We start from the raw sequence: 20,902 nt of genomic DNA, 5'->3' as shown, positions 1-20,902 counted from the left end.
CCTTTGCTCTCTCTGGTTGGGCTTCTGGTGACGGTTGATTACCGCCCGCAAAGGGGAGGCAGGGAGAGGAAGAAAAGGATCCCCGGGCTAAGGTTGCCCGGTGGCGCCCGATCCCCTCTATCTCCCCTCTCACCTTTACAGGAGAACCAAGTGTCCCTGAGTCGCGGTCGCCAACTGTTAACGGAAAATTTAAGGGTCCTCTTGGGCAAATGAAGACACCGACCAGAGCAAGTCAGAGCAAAACAGCAGCCAGTAGGCTCGGTCTTTATTTTAGAAAGACTGTCGCGACAGGACTCCCACCGCCCACGAGGTGAAGCAAGATGGAAGCCCCGAACAAAGGGAGACCCTAACTTTTATTAGTTACTAATCCCCTTAGCTACACCCTCAGAATTACATCATATTTACATCATGATTATATTAGGAATAGGAGGAGTTGGGGAGGAGCTGCACAGGTAACTTGAGTGTCCAGACACCTGGCCGGAGCCTCCTTCCCCCTCCCTACATGAGCCATATTCAAAAACAAAGGAAAAGGGCGAAGTTCCTGCCCCCCTGAGGGGAATCCGGTCACAGTCCTTTGTGAGAGTCCGCGCGGAATACACTATGATATGCAGTTCATTATGTCCCTGATAGCCTTCCGTCTGAGCCCATCACCGATGGCTATCAAGGTTGTCACGTATACCAGGAAGGAACACAGAGTACGTGACTGCTCGGTCAAGGGATTATGGCCGCTTGATATCAGACCATCCCCCTCTGATAGCCTTTGTAATATCCAGCAGAATAAAAGTGGTCCGGTGAAAATCCGAAGTACGGCTGATTTTTAGTGAATTTATAAAGGATATTGTCCTTGAAGTTCAAAGCACTTTCGCCTTCAGGAAGCGGCTTGCTACATTTTGATTAGATCAGTCATGGTCAATTGAACTCGGAAGCTTTGTATTGAGGGCTGTCAAAGGTGAGGAGGAGACCGGCAGTAGCCTGCAGTACCTGCGTGGCCGCCGCAAGGGGCGCTGTTCGGTAATGCTGATTGGTTGAGGCGGGCGCCGATTGACAGCGGATCTCGGTCGGCCGGTCTACTCATAATAAGAATAGGGCTCTGCGGGGCGCTATAGCGGGAAGCTGTCAAGCTAGCGCTTCCTTATTTACGGAAGGCTTTTTTAAGGGGGTGCCCCTCTAAAGGGACGTCCCCAGGGTCAGGGAGGGGGAGATGTGTGCATGTGTGAGTGTGGTGCTTGTGTAACAAGTGTTAGTGAGTGGGGGGGGGGGGTTTCCGGCGACATGGCAAGGGATACATTCAGTATTGGACAGCAGCTGAAAGGCCCCCTAACAGCTGGCCCCTGAACAAGGGTCCTAAGAAATCCTCACTGGCTCCCGGTCCGTTTCCGAGGACCATTCAAAGTGCTGGCACTGACCTTGAAAGCCCTAAATGGTCTCAGCCCAGTAGAAGGGAAGGAATGTCTCCACGTCCATCGCTCAGCCCAGACACTGAGGTCCAGCTCCGAGGGCCTTCTGGTAGGTCCCTCTCGGTTGTCGTGACTGCCCTGTGGAACGCCCTCCCACCAGATGTCAAGGAGACAAACCTCCATAAACGCCTGAAAGCAGCTCCGTATCGGGAAGCTTTTAATATTTCATGTTGGGTCATGTTTTCTTCTATTCTTTTGGAAGCTGCCCAGAGACAATGTTCTTGTTCTTGTTGTACATGTTGTTGTCGTTGGACACCCAGCTTTTCATAGCCAACAACACAGAGATAAAGGGCTGCTTCGTTCTGTGCTTTTGGACTGTGCTTTTGGACTCCTAGGTGGGCTTATGGTTTTGGTGCTTGTGGATCTCATGGGATTTAATGTCTTGCCATTATAAATGCACGGGGATGAGTGCATTTACACAGACACATTTCCGCAAAAAAACCCAAACTCCGGTATGTAGCCGCAGGTGATACAATAGGAGCCTTTCTGCAAATGGCCTTTGCAACACAACTCGCTGGGTGGTAACAAAGTATACACCTTTGCCTCTTTACAACGTAGCCCCGTTTCCTCAATGAATCCACCCATTTCTTGATGAAATGTAACTTCTGCCAGGAAAAGCTGAGCTGAAATAGTAAGGAGAGCAAAACAGCAGCCCTGTCTGACCCTCGTCAGCCTCCAGACTCCCCCAGTCGCGTAGCAGGAGATTCTTCCTGAGCCCCCCCCCCACGTGAGATGGGTATGACATCATGGATGATCCATTGATGATCCATATGATCCATTGGTGATCCCCATGATGCAAGCAGACTGGTCCAAAGAGCAGATCTCTATGCCTGAATGAAACGGGTCTGCGATGAAGGATTCTGGAGTCAAGAAATCCTCCCTTTCCAGTGATCTCTCAGGCTGGCCAGGAAAAGGCAGCGAGCAGGAATCCTCAGGCATCCCGACGGACAGACAGACTTGTCATGTTGCCCAAACATGAACTCGGAGTCTGATCTGATTTAAATGCAGAATTCATTTTGTGACTTCGCTGTTGGATTGTCGGGATCAGCCCCTCCCCCGCTCTCCTGATCCCAGAAGGAAGACGGGGGGGGGGGTTTCCTCTCCTCCTCCCCCCCCACCCGCTCAAAACTTTCCCTCCCCTCCCGGCACATCCTCCTCTCACCCCGCCCCCACCATCCCAAATCCCTCCCCCAATACATTGCTCCTCCTCCTCCTCCTCCAATCCGGCTTCTGCTCCAGGAATGTGGGGGGGGGTGAGCCCCCTCCAACTCTGCCTGCTTCTCCCGGAAGTGGAGCTTCCACTCCGGATTGTTGCTCTGCCCCGTAGCTCGGGGGGGGGGGCGCTTTCGGAAAGGGGAGGGAGGAGGCAGGGGACCCCCCCCTCGTGGATGTTGCAGGAAAGGAGAATCGGGAGCGAGGAGAAAGAGGTAAAGGGGTCGCGGGGGGGGGAGGAGAAGGAGAGGGGAGTAGAGGATCGCGGGATGGGGAAGGGGGGAGATAAGGACCCAGAGACCCCGCCAGCTCCCCCAAGCTCCTTCCGTGGGACCCAGTTCCCGGCACGCGTGCTGCGAAGGGGGCTTTCCTCGCAGGGCGGACCCCTCACCCCGTTCCCCCTGGCTCCGCGCGGAGAAAAGCGGCCCATGAAAAGGTTAAGGGGCGCGAAAGACGCCTTGATAGAGAACCCCCTGTCCCTCCCTGGGGCGCGCACGGCGATGGGTCAGTCGCACCGGAGTGCAGGGGAAGCTCCGGGAGAGAGGGAGGGGGGAAGGGAAGCGCAGCACTGGGGGGGGGGGGAGATAGGAAGACCAGTCTTTGGGGAGAAGTCTCCATCGTGGCGCCCGCTCGGAATATCCGGAGCGCTGGGGGCTCTGCGCAGAGAGAGGTGGACCACGAAAGGGTTAACGGGCACGAGGGATAGAGACCCCCCTGTCCCTCCCCGGCTCGTCTTGGGGGGCCCCTCCGGCTGGAGAGATGGGGACGCAGGACGTGGGGGGAGTGGTGCCAAGGAAGCCTCCGGATGCAGGGGAGATTCCGGGAGAGAGGGAGGGAGTCAAGGACGTGGGGGGAGAAGGGAGGGGGCATCCCCGAGGCAGGTTAGCGCAGCATTGTCAGGGTGGGTGGGGAGATAGGAAGACCAGTCTTGCGGGAGGGGGCGTCTCCGTTGTGGCTTCTTCGGGGAATCTCTGGAGGGGCCGCCTTGGCCTCTCTCTCCCGCCCAGGAATCGACCCCCCCTTCAGGGCGACCAGAGAGGAATCCCTGGAAAGTGGAATCCTCCTTCCACCCCATAATCCCCTGCCCTGTCCAGACACAGCGATTCTGCCCAGTCCAACCACTGGTCCCCTGGAGAGGAGAGGAAATCCAGAGAGGAAGAGGGGAGGGGAGAGGCCTTCCCAGAATCGGCTCTTGGTTTCCACAATCCCACCCAGGAAGCAGCCAGAAACCTTTCTGTTATGTACTGAGAACAATAGGATCCAAATTGCAGCAGTCTGATTAGTCCTAGAACAATAGGATTCAGAATGCAGCAGTCTGATTGGTCCTAGAACAATGCAGCAGTATGATTGGTTGGCAGGAACCACCCAATCCTGCTCCAGATTGAAGTGAATCCACAACCTGATTGGCTTACAGTAGAATTCCGGAATTAGCCAATCATGTGCAGCCCATTGTGTAAATAATGTACATAAAGCAGATACTGTGAGGGGACATTCATTCATTCCTCCTCACCACTATGAGCTGAATAAAGAGCATGAAATCACTTTGCGACCCTGAGTATATTTCACTGGCGACGAAGGTGGGATCCCGCTGAGCTGACTGCCACACACAGCACCGCAGCACCGCCACCTGCCGCACCGCTGCCTCGCACCGGGTATCCAGGCTTCAGCTCCGGGACACAAGGAACTCAGCATGGCAACCGACAGCAGCTTCTCGCCGTTCAACCCAGCATCTGGAGACTGGGAAGCGTACGCCTCCCGTTTCACCTTCCTCCTAGAAGCCAAAGGGGTCACCGACGAAGAAGACGCCAAGAAGAGGGCGATATTCTTCAGCGTCTGCGAAGAGGAGACGTTTGAAATCGCCCGGGCTCTCCTTGCGCCTGAAGACGTCGCTACTGTTCCATACAAAACAATAATGGAACAGCTGAAGGGGCACTTTTCGCCGCAGCCCTCAGTGGTGGCTCGTCGAAATGCCTTCTACGCAAAGCGACAAGCCCCTGGGGAAACCATAACTGGGTTTGTGACCTCTCTCCGCCAAGCCGCCCGGTTCTGCAACTTCTCAGAGCTGGAGAACATGCTTCGTGACCGCCTCGTCGGTGGCCTGAAGGATGAGAAGCTGCAACGACGCCTCTACGCTAAGAAGGACCTAACGTTCCAGGTCGCTCTGGAGGAGGCCCTGACAACGGAAGCTGCCGAGAGGTCGACGCAAGAGGCACGGCCGAGCCTGCCATCCCAACCGAGGGTCCACCACGAAGACCTCACCGACGACTCAGGATCCGACAGGGAGGAGGTGCACCGAGTACAGCAGCGCACTCAAGCAGCGCACAGACCACAGCTGCCTCGACGAGAAGGAGGAAACTGCGCAAGCTGCGGGGAGAGTCACGAGAGGAGGACCTGCCGTTTCCGCAACGCAGAGTGCAGGCAGTGCAGAAAATCGGGACACATCGCCCGGGTGTGTCGGGCTCGGCCCACCCGACACCAGGCATCAGATGACCAACCCAAGAGCCCCAGGTCCCGGGGCCCAACGCACCAAGGCAACTCGACGGAGCTCACGGACTGCCAGGTATACCAGTTGCCCCACCCCAATGTAGAGAAAATTTATGTAGAGGTACAGATAGAGGGGGCCCCATGCCGCATGGAGCTTGACACGGGTTCAACTCTATCAATAATCTCGGCAAAGACCTTAAGGAAACTGTGTCCTACTGGGGGTCCCAAACTCAGGCCGGCCCCATTCACCCTACGGGACTTCCAGAAACGTAAGGTCCCCACAATGGGGGTGGGGACCTTCAAGGTGCAATACCGAGGGCGGACGCGGCAACTGGACTTGCTTGTGGTCAAGGGCCCCTACATTAGCTTACTGGGATTGGCATGGTTTGGACCACTGGGGTTAGCTGTCACCGGGGTGAACCACAGTAGCTTACAAGTGGACGTGGACGCCATATGCAAGGAATTTCCAGGGGTTTTCGACGGGAAATTGGGACAGTATACGGGCCCCCCCATTGCACTACAGCTTGACCCCGCAGTACGACCGGTCAGGCTCAAGGCCCGCCGGGTCCCGTTCGCCTTGAAACCCCGTATAGACGAGGAATTGGACCGACTCGTGGAGCAAGGAGTGCTGGAGCCGGTGCCTAATGCCCCCTGGGAAACTCCAATCGTCACACCCGTCAAGCCTAATGGTTCGGTCCGCATCTGCGCAGACTACAAATGTACCATAAACAAGGCCCTCACGGCCCACGCATACCCAGTGCCAGTGGTCAGCCATGTCCTTGCCACCCTGGCTGGGTCGAAAATTTTTGGCAAGCTGGACTTGGCCCAAGCATATCAACAGCTGCCAGTAGATGAGGCCACAGCAGAGGCACAGACGATTGTGACGCACAGAGGAGCGTTCAGGGTAAAGCGGCTGCAATTCGGGGTCAGCGTGGCACCAGGCATATTCCAGAATCTAATGGACTCTCTCCTTAAAGGGATTCCTGGTGTCACCCCCTTCTTCGATGATGTGTTGATTGCCGGGCCCACACCAGAGGAGTTTGAGGACCGCCTCCGCACCGTTCTGCACCGTTTCCAGACAGCGGGTCTCAAGGTGAAGCGGGAAAAATGTCTACTAGGAGTGCCTCAGGTGGACTTTCTGGGATTTATGGTGGACGCAGAAGGGGTCCACCCGACTGGGGACAAGGTACGGGCTATCTGTGATGCCCCAGCGCCCAAGAGCAAGACTGAACTTCAGGCCTTCTTGGGACTATTGAACTTTTACCATTCCTTCCTTCCCCACAAGGCGGCGGTAGCGGAGCCCCTACACAGACTCCTGGACAAGCGGGCCCCTTGGGTGTGGGGCCAGCGCCTGGAGGCCGCATTCCAGGCAGTCAAGGACTTGCTTGTCTCAAACTCTGTCTTGGCACACTTCGACGAGAGGCTGCCGGTGGTGCTAGCATGCGACGCCTCACCCTATGGCATTGGCGCTGTCCTGGGGCACCAACTCCCGGATGGAAGAGAGGTACCGGTGGCGTACTTTTCCCAGACACTCAACGCAACCGAGCGGAACTACTCGCAAATTGACAAGGAGGGTCTGGCAATCGTGAAGGGAGTAAAAAAATTCCATGATTTCTTGTACGGGCGGCCCTTCACCGTGGTGACTGACCACAAGCCGTTGCTTGGCTTGTTTGCCCCCGAAAAGCAGACCCCCCAAGTGCTGTCTCCTCGCGTCCTCAGGTGGTCAATTTTCCTTGCCAGCTACCAGTATGCACTGATTCACCGACCGGGGAAGGCGATGGGCCATGCGGACGCCCTCAGCAGGCTACCACTACCGGAAACAGGCCCTGACCCAGCACCTGCACAAGAGGTTATGAGCCTGGAGCTGCTTCCCGACCGCCCCATTCAGGCACAAGAGGTTGCACACCATTCCAAGAAAGATAGGGTCATCTCCCGGGTCCTGGACTGGGTGTGGAGGGGATGGCCCAGCAGCAGCCCCGGGCCAGAATTCGCCGGCTACACAACCCGCAAACATGAACTGTCGGCCCACAAGGGGTGCCTGTTATGGGGAAGCAGAGTCGTTGTTCCGCAGCCCCTCCGCAAAAGGGTCCTCACAGCCCTACACGAGACACATCCAGGGGTAGTAAGAATGAAGGCCCTTGCCAGGAGTTATGTGTGGTGGCCGGGGATTGATGGAGAGATAGAGGCCTGGGTCAAACACTGCCAGGCCTGCCAAGAATCCCGCCCAGATCCCCCAAGGGCCCCAGTCCAGTCCTGGGAGTCCGCCCGAGCACCATGGTCACGCCTGCATGTGGATTTCGCTGGCCCCTTTCAGGGGAAAACATTCTTCATAGTGGTGGACTCCTACACCAAATGGCTGGAAGTCGCACTGGTACCGTCCACTTCCACGTCTGCAGCCATCCGGGTACTATGCAGGCTGTTTGCAACCCACGGGCTCCCTGACACTCTCGTCTCAGACAACGGGACTGCATTTACGTCAGGAGAATTCCAAACCTTCACAGCACAGAATGCCATCCGCCACATCCGTTCGGCGCCGTTCCACCCTGCCACCAATGGCCAAGCAGAACGCATGGTGCGGACCACCAAGGACACCCTTCGCCGCATGACGCAAGGGGACTGGGAGTACCGCCTTGCCACATTCCTTCTAGCACAGCACAGCACCCCCAGCTCAACGACTGGCCGGAGCCCCGCTGAACTACTAATGGGTCGGCGCCTTGCAATCAGATTGGACCGCCTTCACCCCGATAGAGCTCAGGATGAGGTAGTAGTGGGGGAAGACAGGAACCCCCGGACCTTCGAGACCCAGGACCCAGTGTACGCAAAGAATTTTGGGGCAGGCCCAGCATGGGTACCTGCCACAGTCACCAGGGTCACTGGCCCAGTGTCGTACGAGGTGCTAACGGATGGGGGGCAATGCTGGCGCCGCCACTGTGACCAGATACGGTGACGATTCCCGGGAGAAACCCAGGAGGAGGACAGGTCAGAGGAGTCCCAAGGGAACAGCGGGGCAGTGAGGCCCATAGAGCAGGAGGGGCCAGCAGGAGAGGCAGAATCAGTAAATACAGAGAGGACCCGTGAGGCCGAAAGGACACCAGAACCAGAACCACGACTGAGCGAGCCGGTTGCACCAGACCAAACAACCCCATCACAGCCAGCATCTTTGGAACATGAGCCAGAACCTGGAGCCCGGTCCAGGGAACACCCCAGGCCGCAACGCACACGTAGGCTGCCGGCATACCTTGAGGACTATGAATGCGACCTCCCGGGCAGGACTGGAACTTAGAGGGGAGGGGTGTTATGTACTGAGAACAATAGGATCCAAATTGCAGCAGTCTGATTAGTCCTAGAACAATAGGATTCAGAATGCAGCAGTCTGATTGGTCCTAGAACAATGCAGCAGTATGATTGGTTGGCAGGAACCACCCAATCCTGCTCCAGATTGAAGTGAATCCACAACCTGATTGGCTTACAGTAGAATTCCGGAATTAGCCAATCATGTGCAGCCCATTGTGTAAATAATGTACATAAAGCAGATACTGTGAGGGGACATTCATTCATTCCTCCTCACCACTATGAGCTGAATAAAGAGCATGAAATCACTTTGCGACTCTGAGTATATTTCACTTTCCCTCTCCCTCAGGCTTCCATCTTTAAGTCTCTTTTCCACTGCCTGGTTCATTGAGGATGAGGATAATGTACACCTGTCATCAGAAACAGGGGTGCAGAGTCCATGGAATGGCTCTCAGGGCTGATAGAGAAGTTGCACCTCCAAAGCATTTCTGTTCCTCTTATTCTTCGTAGGCAATGTCAGAGTGACTGACAAGCTGAGATACAATCTTTCAGCATCCCATGACAGCGACTGCATGAATCTTCCCACTCAAAGGAGCCATTTTCATGATAGACAGTGCCTGGGGCTGGAGGCTCTACACACCGGGTGTGCCTGTGCAGGCCAAAGACTGCCAGTATTAGCACAGGTGAGGTGTGTGACCTTCCTAAATTTAAAGACTGTATGTAAATGAGAAGTCATGGGTGGGATTATATTTTACAGCAACCCTGTGATTTTCTCCACCCATAATATTTCATGAGCTGATATTGCAGTACGAATTCCAAAATAACTAGAAAAAATCACAATGTAATAAGAATGATTGTAGTATTTATATCCTGTCCATCTGGTTTGGTTTCCCCAGCTACTCTGGGCAGCTTCCAGTACAGTGGTACCTCAGATTATGTACTTAATTTGTTCCGGAGGTCCGTACTTAACCTGAACCTGTTCTTAACCTGAAGCACCGCTTTAGCTAATGGGGCCTCCTGCTGCTGTCGCAGTGCCAGAGCCCGATTTCTATTCTCATCCTGAAGCAAAGTTCTTAACCTGAAGCACTATTTCTGGTTTAGCGGAGTCTGTAACCTGAAGTGTATGTAATCTGAGGTACCACTGTACACATAAAAGACAGTAAAACATCAAACATTAAAAACCTCCTGACACAGGGATGCCTTCTCCTGTCTTCTAAATGTCAGATAGTTGTTCATTTCCTTGACCTCTGAAGGGAGGGCGTTCCACAGGGCGGGCGCCACCACCGAGAAGGCCCTCTGCCTGGTTCCCTGTACCCTAACTTCTTGCAGGGAGGGAACCAGCAGAAGACCCTCAGAGGAGGACCTCAGTGTTCAGAGGGAAGGATGGGGGTGGAGACGCTCCTTCAGGTCTACAGGGCCAAGGCGGTTGAGGGCTTTAGGTCGCAGATCTTGCTCCTCCATAATGATCTCCAAGTCCGACATATAGTTAGCAGAATAGGAAAAAACACTCAGAGGCAGCAAAAAATCCATTCAGCAGAGAAATTTAGTACTGAAGGCAAAGAAGCAGAACAATCCAAAAACTGAATTTACAGTAAAACCCTAACACAGCATAGCAAAACAGCACTCAAGTAAGAAAGACACAGGCAGAGTAGAGAATAGCAGAATATGAAGTGGGACCAGGCGCCTTTCAATACTGCGATTTATAAACAATTCAATGTCAGAGTAACCTTGGGACTGAATACCAAGCTTGGCTCACTCCAGTTTAAACCAGTTTCTTCTGGTTCCAAAACACAAGGAAGGTTCAGCATAACCTCATAACAACTTATTCCACCACCTGCTCTCAGCAGAAAGGAAACTCCCTGATCAGCTAAAATGTTCCAGCTGGAGAAAACCTCAGCTTTGAATCACACAGAGTAAAACCACCAGAACGTTCTTGAACCAATAGACTAGGAATGATCTCTATATGTCAGATCAATACTTTTGTTGCCTGAAAGATGCAACCATGACAATTTAAAGATCAGCACAAGCAGTTTGAATTGCGCTTGGAAATGCACTGGGAGCCAGGGAAGATCCTTTAGGACCAGTGATATGTAGTCTAGGCAGCTGCTCCCAGTTACTAGCCCAGCTGTCACATTCTGAATTAGTTGCTGTTTCTGTTTCACCTTCAAAGGTAGCTCCATGTAGAGCGCATTGCAGTAGACCAAGCAGGAGGTAACCAGAGCACTGACCACCCTAGTGAGACAGTCTGCAGGCTGGTAGGGTCTGCCTGCCACCTGTCCCCCAGGGACAGTGCTTCTGTCTGGTCAGGATTCAACCTCAATCTGTTAGCCGCCATTTATCCGCAAACCACCAAGGCCACCAACACAAGCCATTCACTATCTTCACTGGTTCCAATTTAAAATATAGGAAGAGCTGGGTATCACCCACATGCCTCTGAACACCCAGCCAAAAACCCCTGATGATCTCTCCCAGCGGCTTCATATAGATATTGAAAAGCATGGGGAGAGGACAGAGCCCAGGGGTCTGAACACTCATCCCCCAACACCACTTTCTGGACATGGCCCAGGAGGAAGGAGGGGAACCACTGCATAGCAGGGTCCCCAGCACCTCTAGAGGGTTCAGAAGGATACCATGGTCAAAGGTCTCCAAAGCCACTGAGAGATCCAGCAGAACCAGGAAACTGCTTTCCCCTCAGACTCTAGCCCATCAGAGATCATCAAGCAGCACAACCAGGGCAGTTTCTGTTGCATGATGAGGCCTGAATCCCAATTGGAAGGATCATGGTGGCAGAAGCTTTCCTGGTCCTGCACCCCCAAAAGCTCCAGGCACAGGACTTTCATTAGCTTTGAAGTGGCCATCAGATACTTGATGGTCTTTTCTTCAAAAGACAAATATTCTGAATACTTTTTATTTGATGTATGATATAAGCAGCACTTCTGTTTTACATATTCCACATTGGAGAGATTTTGATACACAGGTCTGAGTTCATCGCTCCCCCTGAAACTGCTGTGTTAGCAGTCCTGCCAGCCTGAACAGTGTGTTTGGGGGTTCAGGGCTGCCTAGACCACAAGACCCCCTTCTCAGCCTGGCTTATATGGTCTCAAGGAAAGCAGAGCAGTATGTTAGGCACCAGCTTGGCTGCAGGAGTGAGTGGAAGGAGGTGTGCAGGACACCATCTAACCGTCTTAGAGAGTCCACTCTGGATTTGTGTAGGTTTTCCTCCATAGCTTTTTCTTCTCCTGAAGATAACTCAAGAGGAAGCGAAGGAGTGCACCAAAGTATTACGACTAGAGTTTTCCTTTCTGAGGAGCTCCCTTCCCTGGTTGACGAGCCCCATCTGCCCTTCACTTTCCTCTGCAGAATGGGCGGAATCTGCCTTCTTGACTGTGGGATTCACTGTTCTTCTCCTCCTCTTCATCCACCAGGGCTTGACTTCAGGGGCAGCAGAATTGCCCAGCCCCCCAAGGATTTGAGACCCATCAGCTATCCTCACCTGGTTTAGCCAGCCAGTTGAAGCCGTTCCTGGGATTGTGGCCCCTATTCCATCCTGACAGCTTCTGGAAGAAACAGGTGAGAGCTGAGTGCAGGCTGGGGACCAATGGTGGATAAATTACCTCGTAAGGTGCATGACATTTCCCCCACCAATGGTACTACCGCTCCCCTAACACCCCATGACATCGTATGATTATGATCTTTAAGACAGAACAGGAATAAATTCATGTCCCCTTCAAGCCATTAATGAATCAATACTACATTTTCAAGATACTACACATTCCACTAAGTACAGTTTATCTATTTGCCTTGAATATCCTGCTTTTTGGTGTCGTTTTAGGATAGTCCTGCATCAGAAGACAGGCACAAGATCAGACAGCACATCGTTCTTTAAAATATCAAGCTGCTTTATTAACATTGATTGGAGATTTTGAAAGTTGCTCATAAATTACTATCATTTGACATTGCAACTTCCCCTGGGAACATGGGTAGGAGGTGAGGGAATGTAGGAGACGTTGAAATAGGAGAAGGTGCTAATGGAGCTTGATGTGTTCTTTTCCCCTTTGTTCTCTTCCTTGAAATCAAAACAGGATTTCTTTCTTCCCACTCTGAAGAAGGAGATGGAGAAGACAGCCAAAACTCCAGGGGATTGGGTACCTTTCCCCCCCATAGAAATTAAAATGTGTGAAATGCGGACTATGCATCATTGAATGAGCACACATAGTTCACATCAACGACCTCCAACAGGGGAGAAACCATTTAATGGTATGGAGTGTGGGAAACGTTTCACTGATATTGGAAAACTTAGAACACATCAACGGACTCACACAGGGGAGAAACCATATAAATGCCTGGAGTGCGGAAAGAGCTTCAGTCAGAATGGAAACCTTAGAACACATCAACGGACTCACACAGGGGAGAAACCATTTAAATGCCTGGAGTGCGGAAAGCGCTTCAGTCAAAATGGAAACCTTAAATTACACCAGCGGATTCACACAAGGGAGAAACCATTTAAATGCCTTGAGTGTGGAAAGAGCTTCAGTCACAATGGACACCTTAGAGGACATCAACGGACTCACACAGGGGAGAAACCATTTAAATGCCTGGAGTGCGGAAAACGCTTCAGTTGGAATGGACACCTTAGAGGACATCAACGGACTCACACAGGGGAGAAACCATTTAAATGTATAGAGTGCGGAATGAGCTTTAGTGATAATGGAAGCCTTAGAAGACATCAACGGACTCATACAGGGGAGAAACCATTTAAATGTATAGAGTGCGAAAAGAGCTTTAGTTATAATGGAAGCCTTAGAGCACATCAACGGACTCATACAGTGGAGAAACCATATAAATGTATAGAGTGCGGAAAGAGCTTTAGTGATAATGGACACCTTAGACGACATCAACGGACTCACACAGGAGAGAAACCATTTAAATGCCTGGAGTGCGGAAAGAGTTTTCATGATAATGGAAGCCTTAGAACACATCAACGGACTCACACAGGAGAGAAACCATTTAAATGCCTGGAGTGCGGAAAGTGCTTCAGTCAGAATGGAGCCCTTAAATTACACCAGCGGATTCACACAGGGGAGAAACCACATAAATGTATGGAGTGCGGAAAGCGCTTCAGTCAGAATGGAGACCTTAGAAGACATCAACAGACTCACACAGGGGAGAAACCATATAAATGTATAGAGTGTGGAAAGAGCTTCAGTCATAATGGAGACCTTAGAAGACATCAACGGATTCACACAGGGGAGAAGCCATTTATATGTATAGAGTGCGGAATGAGCTTTAGTGATAATGGAAGCCTTAGAATCCATCAACGGACTCACACAGGGGAGAAACCATATAAATGTATAGAGTGTGGAAAGAGCTTCAGTCATAATGGAAACCTTAGAGCACATCAACGGACTCATACAGGGGAGAAACCATATAAATGTATAGAGTGCAGAAAGAGCTTTAGTGATAATGGAAGCCTTAGAAAACATCAACGGACTCACACAGGAGTGAAACCATTTAAATGCCTGGTGTGCGGAAAGTGCTTCAGTCAGAATGGAGCCCTTAAATTACACCAGCGGATTCACACAGGGGAGAAACCATTTAAATGTATAGAGTGCGAAAAGAGCTTTAGTGATAATGGAAGCCTTAGAAAACATCAACGGACTCACACAGGAGAGAAACCATTTAAATGCCTGGAGTGCGGAAAGTGCTTCAGTCAGAATGGAGACCTTAAATTACACCAGCGGATTCACACAGAGGAGAAACCATATGAATGTATGGAGTACGGAAAGAGCCTCAGTGGGAGTGGACCCCTTAGAAAACATTGGCAGACACATGACGGAGAAACTGTTTAAATGTATGGTGTGTGGTAGGAGCTGCAGTCAGAGTAGAACCCTTGATTTATGTCAAGAAACTCACACAAAAGACAAACCTTATAAATATCAGGAACGAAGATAGAGGTTCAGTGCTAGTGGAAGTTCTAAATCAACAGACTCACAGACAGGAAGAACTTTAGGAGTTGAAACCCTACAAACCATCAACAAACTCAAAGAGGAGAAGCAGCTTAAATGAAAAGATTGCAAAAAGTGCTTTATTTACAATGGAGTGTTTAAGGAAAATCCAGGGACTCTCACATGGAAGAACCCATTTTGGTGTCTGGAGTGTGGGACATCTTCCTCTCAGAGTCCACTCTTTTCTTCACAGAAATGAACTCGGCAGGAAATCAGTCTTTAACACATGTTGTGTATGTGAAGTTCTGGAATTTATGTGTAAAACTGTATAGTAATGAAATATTGAAGGCAATGTCAAACAATATGATTATAATCTAAGATGTAAAGTACCTTTTGATAGAAAAGGGGTGAGGGTTTATCTGGACTGCTGGTGGTCAGTGAGGATTAAGGGCTGGGCGATATATTTTTCCATATTGGTTTCTAGACCACATCATGATAACCTTTCAAAAACAATTGATATGGCAACACCCCACAGATCACAGTGTCTGGGATGCTCATTTGCCTGGAAGTAGCCGGCAGAAAGCTTTGCTTCGTGAAGCCCCAGCAGATGCCGAGTTGCTGACTTCCCTCCAAAACCACATGAAGGGAAACACACCTCCATTGCCCTGTGTCCTTCCAGCCTCTTTCCTCCCTTGCTCCCTTCTGCCGGTTTGTGTGCCTGACTTAGATATCCTGTGTGGTGTATTTCTTTATGGCTGAAACTGGATTTGGTCCCAGAAGCTAAGTTTTGTGCCTCACTGGGGATCCAGTGAGAACTCTATGCTTTGAAAGCTCAGTAAACTATTACTGCAGAAGTCCTGCTGCCTCTGTGTGTGTTTTTGACCTCAGTGTGGGAATTGCTCTACACATGGCCCCTACCCTGCCGATACTTGGCTCATGCTCTGGAGTTGCTGTACTCAAACATGCAAGACGGGTGCATCTGTGTGTGACTGGTTTTTGCACCAAACTCTCTCACACACACCCCCCACATATGATCTCTGAATACTGCTTCTTCACTACAACTTCTCCCTGCCTCCTACGTGTTCTGAAGAAAACTTTCATGGAACTTTGAAGTGTCAGGCATAGCTCTAATGGCTTTAGCCCAAACGTAGCAGAGTTTTCCTGCACAGTGAAGAAGCTAGTCGAGGTGGAAATGACTAGTCAGCTAGATTCAGAATAACTATTTACAGGATTTATTAAAAGGAAAAATAAAACCAGCAGAGTTTCTGCATACAAAACAAAGCAAAATAAATCCTTTCTTTCTCTCTCTCTCTCTCTCTCTCTCAACCATACACAGCACTTCTCCTAACACACAAACTGTGCTAGCATTCCTAGATAACAGAGCTGAGTGCTGCTCGTTAACCAATCAGAGTAAGTAGTTTCTAGGTCAAGCAGACCATGGCTTTCTGCCAAGAGTAAATTGACACGGCCTTGAGTTAATTGTGTGAAGCCAGAATCTGTAAGTTCCCATGATAATCAATTAACAGAACCTGGACAAACTTAAAATACTGTAATTTAATGGGAGATTTCCCCCATGCCTTATTGCAAGAGGGGGAAGGAGGGGCTGCAGGTACCAGGGAAGTCTCCTGGGGGGCCCATCTTCCCTCACAAACCCCATGGGGCAACCCCAGAGCTCCTGCTTATTCTGGGGTTTGGGGAAGATAGTATTTTTCCATAGTCCCAGAAATTATCATTCTTCCTCCAGAGGACCAGTGTGCATATTATTATCATACTTATTTTACTGTTGTTGTTGCTGCTGCTGCTGTTGCTGTCATGGACTGGCTGGGTGAAAGGGGGGGGGGAGGCACCAGCTGGCGGACCCACAAGGGAAGAAGGCTCGGAGTCCGGGTGTTGTAGGCCCCCAAAGGCTATCAAATCTCCTAGGTCTGACCAATAAAAGGTTAATTTGGTGTTTGGGGGGGGAGAATCCAGGTGCGAGGCTGCTCAGCCACCCAGCTCATCGGGCAGAGCCCGTGGGTCCCTGCGGAATAAAGGAAGGAGTCCAGCCACCAACCGGAGCAAATAGCTGTAGATCAAAGTTTATTGTGCAACAGGTTGAAAGAGGAATTTCAACCCCGAGGATGGGGTGACAAGGACTTTTAAAAATTCCTATCTTATCCCAGCATACAGTTCGTGGAGCATCATTGCTACATCAGAAAAGGGGAGGGTAATACATGATTCATATGCCTGTTGTCTTTGTCCATGGAGTTTTCTTGGCAGGGATACTGGAGTGGCTTGCCGGTTCCTGCTCCAGGTGGATCACATTTGGTCAAAACTATCCACTATCACCTGTCCATCTTAGGTGGCCCTGCACGGCATAGCTCATAGCTTCTCTGAGTTATGGAAGCCCCTTCGCCACGGCAAGGCCGTGATCCATGAAGGGGCAGTGATCCATAAAGCCATGGTTTTCCCAGCAGTGATGTATGGAAGTGAGAGCTGGACCATAAAGAAGGCTGATCGCCAAAGAATTGATGCTTTTGAATTATGGTGCTGGAGGAGACTCTTGAGAGTCCCATGGACTGCAAGAAGATCAAATGCATCCATTCATAGAATCATAGAGTTGGAAGAGACCACAAGGGCCATCGAGTCCAACCCCCTGCCAAGCAGGAAACACCATCAGAGCACTCCTGACATATGGTTGTCAAGCCTCTGCTTAAAGACCTCCAAAGTAGGAGACTCCACCACACTCTTTGGCAGCAAATGCCACTGTCAAACAGCTCTTACTGTCAGAAAGTTCTTCCTAATGTTTAGGTGGAATATTCTTTCTTGTAGTTTGGATCCATTGCTCCATGTCCCCTTCTCTGGAGCAGCAGAAAACAACCTTTCTCCCTCCTCCACGTGACATCCTTTTATATATTTGAACATGGCTATCATATCACCCCTTAACCTCCTCTTCTCCAGGCTAAACATGCCCAGCTCCCTTAGCCGTTCCTCATAAGGCATCGTTTCCAGGCCTTTGACCATTTTGGTTGCCCTCCTCTGGACACGTTCCAGTTTGTCAGTGTCCTTCTTGAACTGTGGTGCCCAGAACTGGACACAGTACTCCAGGTTAGGTCTGACCAGAGCAGAATACAGTGGCACTATTACTTCCCTTGATCTAGATGCTATACTCCTATTGATGCAGCCCAGAATTGCATTGGCTTTTTGAGCTGCCGCGTCACACTGTTGGCTCATGTCAAGTTTGTGGTCAACCAAGACTCCTAGATCCTTTTCACATGTACTGCTCTCAAGCCAGGTGTCACCCATCTTGTATTTGTGCCTCTCATTTTTATGATTCTATAGGTGTCCTACATGGCAGGAAATGAAATTCCTGCTGATCTGTTGTCTAAGGTTGTTAACAGAGAACAACTTAAGGTTTACGTACAGAGGTTGCAATTGGGTTGAACCACAGGTACTAAAGGTTACATGGAAAGGGGGAGGATGTTAGGATATTTCCGTTCCACCTTAAAAGGGAGCAGGCTTTGTGAGTCACAGAGTCTGCGTATTTCCTGTTCACAGGATGTTTCTGTTTTGATAGAGCTGTTCTCTCTCTCTCTATGCCTGAACAGGCAAGCAGGCAGTCATGTTTTTTCCTTTGTTCTGACCAACGCTGAATAATGCTCTCCTGCGTGCATCTTTCGCTGTGCGGATTTCTGCTGATAGAGCGTGCATCAGCTCTGGAATGTGGCAAGCTATTTTCTGGAGCTCGTGTCGCTAATTGCTGATACTGTATCTACGGGAGATCCATGGATCGTCCGGAGGCAACGTGGGGGCCATGATGGGCTTTTTCTCCCTGGCAGTATCCCAACAGTTATATCTTTAAAGTTTAATATTACAAATATTATGCCTGAATGTATCCTTTCAACTTGACAGCTCAGGGAAGTTACCTAGCTTTAAAAATAATATAAAATCATCTCCTTTCCCAGTTTCCTCCATTCCAAAGCTATTTTCCCCTTGCAAAAGGACTCCAGGACGTTCCCAGAGGTGACAATTGCTGGGCTCATTGTTAGCCAAAGGAAGCCAAATCTCATCACCTGACTCGCCTCAGGCTCCAGACATGCAAAGGAACTTCTATTGTACTTTTGGGTGGTGGTACTTAAGAAGAAGAAAAAGAAGAAGAGTTTGGACTTGAGATCCCGCCTTTCACTCCCTTCAGGAGTCTCCAAGCGGCTAACATTCTCCTGTCCCTTCCTCCCCCACAACAAACACTCTGTGAGGTGAGTGGGGCTGAGAGACTTCAGAGAAGTGTGACTGGCCCAAGGTCACCCAGCAGCTGCATGTGGAGGAGTGGGGAAGCGAACCCGGTTCCCCAGATTACGAGACTACCGCTCTTAACCACTACACCACACTGGCTCTCTATATCATAGACATATTTGTCTATGCTAGTCTTATACCTGAGTCTTGCCCTGCCATGTCTGCTTATGCTAATCTTGTACCAAGGACTTGTCTGGACATGTTTGCCAAGGTTAACCCCTCCCCTTTTGTGACATGTCAGTGATGTAGTAATGATGCTGTACGAACTGTATTCTGGGATGTGGTGGGAAAGTTTTAAAAGTCTTTGTCACCCCATCCTCGGGGTTCAAATTTGCTCTTTGAACCTATTGCTCAATAAACTTTGGTCTACAGCTGTTTGCTCCGGTTGGCTGGACTCCTTCCTTTATTCCGCAGGGACCCGTGGGCTCTGCCTGACCAGCTGGGGGACTGAGCAGCCTCACACCTAGATTTTCCCCCTAACAGTTAGGTCCAGGTCCCTGTTCACAGGGAGTTCTCAGTCGTTTGGGGTTCATCGCTCCACCGTATTTGCATTCGAATTTGCCAAAATTGTTCGCCATGCCTTGTAAAGGAGCCCATTCCTCCTGTGAGTGTGGAGACCCCCCCCCATTATGAGCTCCTGCTTAAGTTGTTACACAAGGGGGACTCCCTGCCCTTCCAACATGTTGCCGGAGCCTTCAAGGAAAACACAAAGTGAGAAATCTCCTGTTTCCTCACAGCCTCAGCCCCCCTTGGCCAAGATAGAGACAATAAAATACAAGGACATACACAGAGCTGGGAGTCTGCTGTTGCATGGGGGTGGGGTTCCCACACTCACTCTCTCACACACAGAGACACAGACTCACACACACAGCTGGCCCTCCAGCCCCAGCTCCCTTGGCTGAGCTGGAAACACAAGTCTCAATGCAAAGCACACAAAAAGAGATAGAGACAATAAAATACATAGACATACCCAGAGATGGGAGCCCGTTGTTGCCCATGGGGGGTGGGGTGGGGGTGGTTTCTGTTACAAGAATTTTAAGGTCTTAGATATATAATAAATGTTCATAAATGTACCAAGCAAACATGTACATAAATATATAAACCACATGTCCGAAGCAGCACAGGAAGACAGTCCTGAAATCCTTTAGACTCCCCCGCTGACCAAATGTTTTTCTGCAAGGAAGGAGGAGGTGAAAAAACCTATCTGAGGATGTACAAATTCCAACGCGCTTTAGTTCTGGGCTGCTTCACTCCCTGCATGAATTTTACCTGGGTGTTGGGGCTGTGTGCGCAAAAGCCAAAGCCCCATTTTTTCGCGTAACACAGGAGTCACAGAGTCCAAGCCGCTGCTCAATGTGCACCAGTACCTAAAACACGGACGGATCTATCTCGTGGCGTGGGGTGGATTTTGCAATGTAAACATTTTGGGGTGGGAGACCCCACTTTGAAAGTGGGTTGCCGGGATCAGCCCCTATCCCACTCTCCTGATCCCCAGAAGGAAGAAGGGAGGGGGAAAACCTTCCTCTCCTTCCCCCACTCAATTCCTCCCCTCCCGGCACATCCTTCTCTCACCCCACCCCCATACATTGCACCTCCTCCTCCTCGCCATCCGACTTCTGTTCCGGGAATGGGGAGGGGGGAAGAGCCCCCTCCCAAACTGCCTGCTTATCCCACAAGTGGAGCTTCTGCGCCGGATTGCTGCTCTGTGCCATAGCTCTAGGGGCGCATGCTCTCGGAAAGGGGAGGAGGGGCGGCAAGGGACCCCCCCAAAAAAACATTGATGTTGCAGGAAAGAAAAGGAGAATCACGAGTGAGGACAAAGAGGTAAAGGGGTCTCAGGGGGAGGCGACAGAAGGATCCAGAGACCCCCTCCAGCTCCCAAAAGCGCCTGTCGTGGGTCTGGATCCCTGCACGCGTGCTGCGAAGGGGGTTTTCCTTGGACCCTTAGGAAGCCTACCCAGGGGGTCCCAACGAAGCCCCCTCGCCCCATTTCCCCGCACAGGCATCCCTGGGACTGTTAATGGAAAAATCCGAGGGCTCCCTTGGACAAAAACAAAGACACCAACCAGGATAACTTGGAGCAAAACAGCAGCCTGTAGGCTTGGCCTTTATTGAACTGTTGCAACAGGGTGCTCCCCTCACTTGCAGGAGAGAGGAAGGACTCCGAAAAATGGTGTGCAAGGCCTTATAAAAACTTTTGAAATTGCCACCCTGTAGATCAAGACCACCCCCAGAAACATC

General features: G+C 50.8%; 1 protein-coding gene across 3 annotated transcripts in view; it reads left to right on the top strand.

Moving 5' to 3' along the window:
* The window catches only part of LOC310686837 (uncharacterized protein), a 225,745-nt gene that overhangs the window by 104,444 nt on the left and 100,399 nt on the right, over nucleotides 1–20,902 (top strand). For 2 of the 3 annotated variants that reach the window (XM_083461176.1, XM_083461177.1), the window contains exon 3: nucleotides 8,955–9,127. The gene's annotated coding sequence lies outside the window, so the exon portion shown is untranslated. Of the gene's footprint in view, nucleotides 1–8,954; nucleotides 9,133–20,902 lie in introns of all 3 variants that reach the window. The other variant, XM_083461178.1, reaches the window with a different exon arrangement.

This window comes from Podarcis liolepis (genome assembly GCF_965112155.1).
Source record: "Podarcis liolepis genome assembly, chromosome: 10".
In the NCBI taxonomy this organism is placed as follows: Eukaryota; Metazoa; Chordata; class Lepidosauria; order Squamata; family Lacertidae; genus Podarcis; species Podarcis liolepis.
The sequence above is the reverse complement of the archived record's forward strand: the minus strand, read 5'-3'. Positions and strand labels throughout refer to the sequence as shown.